The sequence below is a fragment of the Pteronotus mesoamericanus genome, unplaced genomic scaffold, assembly GCF_021234165.1.
Source record: "Pteronotus mesoamericanus isolate MK-2021 breed Mesoamerican mustached bat unplaced genomic scaffold, CSHL_Meso_final contig_100, whole genome shotgun sequence".
Lineage (NCBI taxonomy): Eukaryota > Metazoa > Chordata > Mammalia > Chiroptera > Mormoopidae > Pteronotus > Pteronotus mesoamericanus.
Window position 1 is genome coordinate 7797207 of NW_026554999.1, and position 7313 is coordinate 7804519.

General features: G+C 36.5%; 1 pseudogene; it reads right to left on the reverse strand.

Moving 5' to 3' along the window:
* Positions 1–220: 220 nt before the first annotated feature.
* Positions 221–1382, reverse strand: LOC129073151 (obg-like ATPase 1; annotated as a pseudogene).
* Positions 1383–7313: the final 5931 nt, after the last annotated feature.

Below are 7313 nucleotides of genomic sequence, written 5' to 3' on the forward strand. Positions count from 1 at the left end.
GTCTTCACTATCAAATGTGCCAGGCTTGGCATACCTGAGGGAGATTAATGAAGTGCTATGAGAGTAATACAGTTCCTGAAAAGTTTCTACAATTTGGAGGAGGGTCCTAATCAGGTGAAAAGAAAGCTGCTCACATTTGAGAACTTGCATTTCATTGGAGGTGCACAATATTTTAATTCTAAAACAAATAAAAATAATTCTCTTTGTAGAAGATTCCCACTCACTCATCTTTGTCCATTCCGTTTTCAGAAAAGTTAATTAAAAAATCATATGTCTTTATAAATTGTACACTTAGCTGAGTAATAACTAAAATATATTGCTTCTTTGGTTGCAGCAGTATATTAAATTTGAAGAAGATAATATCTCTATCTTCAACAATAGAATTTCCGCTTTGTTGTCTGTACTTTCCAGCAGCCAGGACTGCATTTTCAGAAACTTCCTCTTTAAAATATTTGTCATTCATTAATTCACCCGTACTAAACCCTTTTTCAATATCTGTGTGAATCTTTTCTGCAAATTGAGGAGCCTCTATCCCTTTCCTGATGATCCACTTCATTGCACTTCATCGGGGCCTGTGGTGAAAAAGCATTCTAGTTGGAGTGCAGCACACTGAGCCTTAATGATCTTTGGCAAAGAGCTTTGTGTCATGTTCATTTCTGGATACTTCTATCTCTTGTCAGCATTCAATTCTTGCAACCTGAGTTCCAAGGCCCCATAGAAAGGAATAACCAAAGCATCAAAGCAATAATTAAAACACTCATTAATTTTTATCAGCCATTGTTTTTCTTTCTAATGTGGTCTATTTCAGAAAAATTAACCCAGTAGACTATTGGTTTTGAAGTCAGAAATAGATGATTATTCAGCATTTCAATATCTTTGATATACATGAATAGGTTTCTTTTGATATATGACCCAGGATTTCACCTTGCACATGATGTCATATTCAGGTTTTACTTTCCGATCTTCTCCTCCCACGGCCATTTTTACTGGTTTATCGTAATGGGCCCAATCATTTTCTCATGTTTAAGCTGAAGTTCTTTGTATATTATTTCTATACTTTGAATAGGATCTACACTTCCTTCAACATGTGTGATATCATCTTCAAAAGCACGTGTTAGAAAAAAGGTTCCATCACAGGCACTAATATGAGATAAAAAGGCATTTCTCAGGCCTTGTCCATTGTGAGAGGCTTTTATAAGACCAGTAATATCCACTCTATTTAGAAAAGTAAGAATTTTGCTTGATGGTTTGTGGTACTAGTAAAGAAAATCAAACCTTTCATCTGGCACAGGTGCTCTGCTCTCCTTAAGATCAACAATGCAGAATGGAAAGTTTTCTGCTGATGCCTGACTATTGATTAATACATTGGAGAAGGTAGATTTTCATGCTGGGGGCCAGTGATGACACAGGGTGTCAGAGGCAGCGGCAGACGGTCCTGCTGGCAGTGAGGAGGTGGAGGTTGGAAGAAGAGAGAGAAAGAATACGCCTGGCCCCCTCAAGGAGCGACAGGCAGGAGAGCAGTGGAGGCACAACGTAAAGATTCTTAATACCAAATTTTAGTCAATAAAAACTTCCATTCATTTGTTTCATATCTTCTCAATATGAGAATTAGCAATAAAGGAAAATTGTTACAAGAAAATAAGTGACATTATAAAAAAGAAAATGAATATCCTGAACTGGTTATATTGAACTATGAAATGTCTATATTTGGTTTTACTATTTTTTCATGAATTAGTAGAATAACATACCTCTTATTTAAACATACAAACACACATACACACTAAACATATATAATTATTTACCTTAAGTTACCTAGGAGTTTTTCTTTGCTTTAGCTTGTTGAGAATATTATAGTTCTGACACTGTAGATTACAAATATTGTGAAAGGAATGAAATATCTAAAATCAAACAGATATGGTCTTAAAGTTCTAAATCTCTCACTTGATAGTTTTAACTTCCAAATACAGTAGTTCATTTGCATAGTAAGAAAAAGAACCTCTATTCCACAGATTTTTTAGCAGAAAGAAGGTAGGAAAATACCAATAATATTAATTTGCACTTATTAAGTAATGGGTGTGTAATAGGGATGAGTCTAAGTACTTATTAATCGTTACACTAATCATATTAGGAAATAAATTATATTATTATTTTATGAATAAACAAAGATTTTGCCAAGGAGGTCATATTTAATGCATAATGGAGAAAGGTTTTCAAACCCTAGTTAATAACATATAATTGCCTTTCTTAAACCAGAAATATTGATGCATAGGTAAATCGTGTAGTCTCTCAAGGTAGAGAATGATGATTATAGATACAAGATGTTTGTGTGTATGTAAGTTTTTGTTACCATGTCACAGAGTTAGCTAAAGATTTTCTTTCAGTCTTTTTCTGGCTTGGTTGCCTCAATTAAGTATCCCTTAGGGCAGGGTTGATTTTCTTCCATAACTATGGGCTCTTGGATAATTATAAACCTAAAATAAGCATAATTTTGGTTTAGTTTCTAACAACTAAGAAATTTCCCCTTTATAATTTTCTCTTATCTCTTAATTATATTTGATTTATATTTAAATATGACCCATTTTATTGATATATGAAATGTAGTATATTAAGTAAACATATTAAAAATCTCCTTTTGACTCATACTAAATATATTAGGATTTTCAGTTTAAATAATCTCTTTTGTTCTCATTTCTATAGGGAAAGAAGTTGTGTACATATTCTGAAGCCCTGTGTCCAGCCCTCTCAGTTTTCTATAATATATACTGGCTTCATTATTTTTTGAAAAGAGACTTAGGTAAATAGTGAACAAAGTCGTATAGAGACACTTAACTTCTTACCTTGCTCTTTTCCTTCACAGAACTTGAAGCTTCAACTAGACATGAGAAAATTTGACTAGAAAGAAAGAGGGATATGTAAAGCAACATGGCAACATAATGAAATTATAGAAACTCTAGACAACAATGCATGATAGGGACCATCAATAAGTTGCTTTCATCAGATCTTTAATTCTCATTCACATGAACCTACTGCAGTATCTCCATTGAAGGACTATATAGACACTCTGTCTAAACTAGTCATTTATAAGCCTGACAAATCACATGTAGGTACTTAGCTGTAATAGCTTCTTAGCCTCTGCTGACCAGAAATGAGTTTGCAGTAAGTTAGCAAGCAAGACAATTAGCAGCATCAACCAAAAGGGAGAATCAAGAAAGACAATTATTTGGCAGGAACACCTGGATAAATGGAAACACCATTAGTTCTGATGAGGAAGACCAGAACTGTAGTACACTGAGGCGCCAAAAAAAAAAAAAGAAAGAAGTGTTCATTTTAAACATGTTAAAGATAGGATTTCATCCTGGCTGGTATGGCTTAATGGCTTGAGTGTCGGCCTGAGAACCAAAGGGTTGCTTGTTCGATTCCTAGTCAGGGCATATGCCTGGGTTGCAGGCCAGGTCCCCAGTTGTGGGTGCACAAGAGGCAACCATACACTGACAATTCTCTCCCTCTCTTCCTCCTTTCCTTTCTTTAAAAATAAATTAGTTAATTAATTGTTTAAAAAGATAGGATTCCTATGAGACAACTAAGTTGAAATTTTGACATATGGCATATAACATATGACATACACAATTGAGTACATGAATCTAGTTCTTGAAAATAGATATTGGCAGAAGAAAGAAACTTTATATGAATGAAGGCTTTGTAGGGAAAAATATCATTGAAAAAAGTGTCTAGCTAGAGACAGGGGAGTATGTAATAGAATTATGCTGACCCAGCATACACCCTGAGTAACTACAGTTATAAAGGAGAAAAATCAGCATTATATAATATGATTAAAATATAGACAAAAAGTATATTTTTATTGATAAACTAATTGAAAAATTTATGTGGAAATGCAAAGGACCAAGAATAACAAAAAAGAAAAAATGTTAAATGAACAAACTTGATGACTCACACTACCTGATTTCTGGCCTCATTAAAAAGTAACCGGTAAGTAAAAAAGTAATATATTGGTATAAAAACAGACATATAGATTACTTGGGGAGGAGGGAAATAGACTCAAGAAATAAACTTGCACAAATTTAATTTTTTACAAAAAGGCAAAGGGAATGCAAAGAGAAAAAGGAAACATTGTCAACTAGTGGTGCTAAAAAGTTGACTATCTATATACAAGAAAAATGAAGATCTATCTTTGCCTGACACCACATACAAAAACTTAATCAAAATAAATCATTGACCAAATTATGAACTTTAAGCTTCTAAACCTTGTAGAATAAAACCTGATAGAAAACTTTATGACCTTGAGTTTGCCAAATAGTTCTTAAATAGTACACACCAATCATATTGTATAAGTAAAATGTTACATTTGATAAGCTAGATTTAATGAAAATAGAAACAATTCTTTAAAACATACTCATTGGAAAACAAAAATGCAAGACATAAAATAATATAAAATATTTGCTAAACAAATACCTGATGAATTTTATGCAGAATGTTTTTAAAAAATATAATAATAAGATGAACAAGCTAATAAAACATGGGCAAAACTGTTTATTAGACACTTCACAAAAGAAGATATACAAATGAAAAGATGCTCAACCTTGTTAGTCATCAGAATACTGAGAATTAAACTACAATAAAATACTACTGCAGAGCCAGTAAATGGCTAAAATCTATAAAGTCAACAATACAAAGCATTATTGCAGAACATTTATTGCATTGCTGTAATCCTCATTCATTATTTGTGCAGATGCAAAATGATATAAGCAGTTTGGAATGCAATTTTGTGGTTTAAACATGAAGTCACCATTGACTCAGGAAATCCACTCTTAGATATTTACCCAAGAGAAATGAAAGTACATGTTCAAAAATAAAGGTTTGTTCTAGATTATTCTGGAAGCACTAGTCATAATTTACAAAGAGTAGAAAAAGGAAGCAAATGGAAAATCTTTGTTCCTCCCTTTCAATTTTGTTTTCCATGTAAAAGTCCTCTAAAAAAATTGTCATTAAAAAAATAATACAACCTGAAGTAAAAATAAGTTATTTATTATGAGCCTGGCCTTCAGTAATATTACTTAAAGTATAACAACGAAAAAACATTAAGTAACCTAAAAGTTATTTGTATGCTTTATTTGTAAAAATAATATATTAAGATTTGTCCATGAGGTCTTAGTTATGTCTAATGTTTATGGGATATACCCTTTACTGACTCTAAAATGCAAATGAGGCAATAGTGACAGTTCCTTCCCCCTTTTTTTAAAGAACCTTAAATGATTACATTGTTCTGAGAACAAGCAGCAAATAAAACCCTAGAATATTTCCAAAAGTTAAGCACACCACAATAATTATTTGGCAAGTGGATAAGCTATTTATTATTTTACTGTGCTTAAAAAGTTGATAGAGTTTCATTGTATAATTTCAAATCATCTTGCTCAAATTCTTAGTTAATATATAATATTCACTATATTGAATTTTCCAGGTTAGTAAAAGTCAAAATTTTTAAAAAATAGGAAAAATAGGCTATTTCAGAACTTTTAGGCCCTTGTGGAAATATGGAATGACACTTAGTTCTATAGACACCTGCTGCTTTTCTGAAATTCTTTGTAGTTCCAACAGGATTTCAAATCCTTTGATTTAATGGTGGGAGTTGGAGATGGGGAAAAATCATAATGCATATGAGCAAAATTAAATAAAACTAATAATTTGCTGAAAACAAAAGTGTTAGAAACACAAATATTCATCAACTGGTAAATGAATAAGCAAATTATAGTATTAACAAAAGAATACTACTTAATAATAAAAATAAATTACTCATATAAGCAGCAGCATCAGTGAATCACAACAGCATAAAGCTTAGCAAAAGAATCCATATAAGAAAGTATAACTGATAATACTTCATTTATGAGAACATCGCTAATCATCAGGTATTGAAAATCAAAACCTTGAGATGTCACCTTGCAGTTATTAGGATGACTATTAAAAAGACAAATGAGAGGGATAGGAAGATGGCAGAGGAGTGAATGGGAGTCACGCTGACCTCCTCCTCCCAAGACCAAAGTGGAATTGCGACGAAATACTGGAGTAATCACCTGGAAAACAATGGAACGATAGTGGGAGAGGAGCGTTGGTGCCACGGACAGTGGATTCGACTCTCACACATCCTAATGGTTGAGAAGTGCGGTGGAGGCTGGAAAGGGTGGGCTGGGTGCCCACAGGCACTAGCACCAGAGGGACATTGAAACGGCCAGTTAGCTTCCCCGAGAGAAGAACGGGGTCTGAATCATAAACAGGGACCCGTAAACTAAAGCAGCTAAAACCAAGAAAATACAGACAAAATGCAACCCCGAAAAGCTTAGGGGCGCTCTCTGCCAGAGACAGGTGGCTGGGGATGCAAAGAGACATTTAAAGGGCAAACGCAAAAGTTGCAGCGGCAGCCACCCTCCTTGATCGCTGGGTACAGGCGGCAGCAGGGTGGGCTGGTGCCTGGGAAAAGACTGGTGAGGAAAACTTTGTGAAGAGAACTGACACGGCGGCCGGTGGAGCCCGGGTGATAACGCACTTCTCACTCTGCAGCTACCATCTCGCTCAGGCATAAGGGAATCAATTAACCTGCCTTTTGTGTGCTCCCCACACAGCTTGTACGAGTGTGAGCTGCGAGGCTGAGTGCAGACTGGCTGGGAGAGCCTTGAGGAGAGACTGGAGACAGAGGCGTTGGGGAAAGAATGGGAGGAGGAACCGGGGAGTCCCGACTCCCTCCCTGTTCTGTAGTTTCCATTGTGGGCTGGAAAGGCGCGACCCCAAAGAGGCAGAAGAGGGATGCGCATGATCCAGACTGCCTGCGATTGAAACGCAGTCCGCACAGGGGGTGGATCCTTGGCTGAAGGGGTCAGGGAACTGCCCGGAGGCCCCTGAGGGGAGACTAGAAACGGAGGCGTTGGGGAAAGAACGGGAGGAGGAACCGGGGAGTCCTGACTCCTTCTCCTTGCCATAGTCTCCATTGTGCAGGAAGAGGCCACACCCCCAAAGAGCCAAAAGCCGAAAAGCAAACATAGACACCCCCAAAACACCCAGTGCAGACGTGCACACGTGCGCCTAGTGAACGGCGAGGGTTGACGAACGTGTGTGACCCGCGCAGGCTGGTGAACACTTGCACTGGCTGGCAAGGCCTCCCACAGATTGGCACTGATACGGCCTGCAAAGGAGTGTGCAGAGTGGCAAGGGCAGGTATACACTGACCCGCCCGCCCGCCCGAGATTGTGGAGCAGCCCACACAATTAGTAGAGCTGCCCAGAATCCCTGGAGGAGAGACCGGAGAC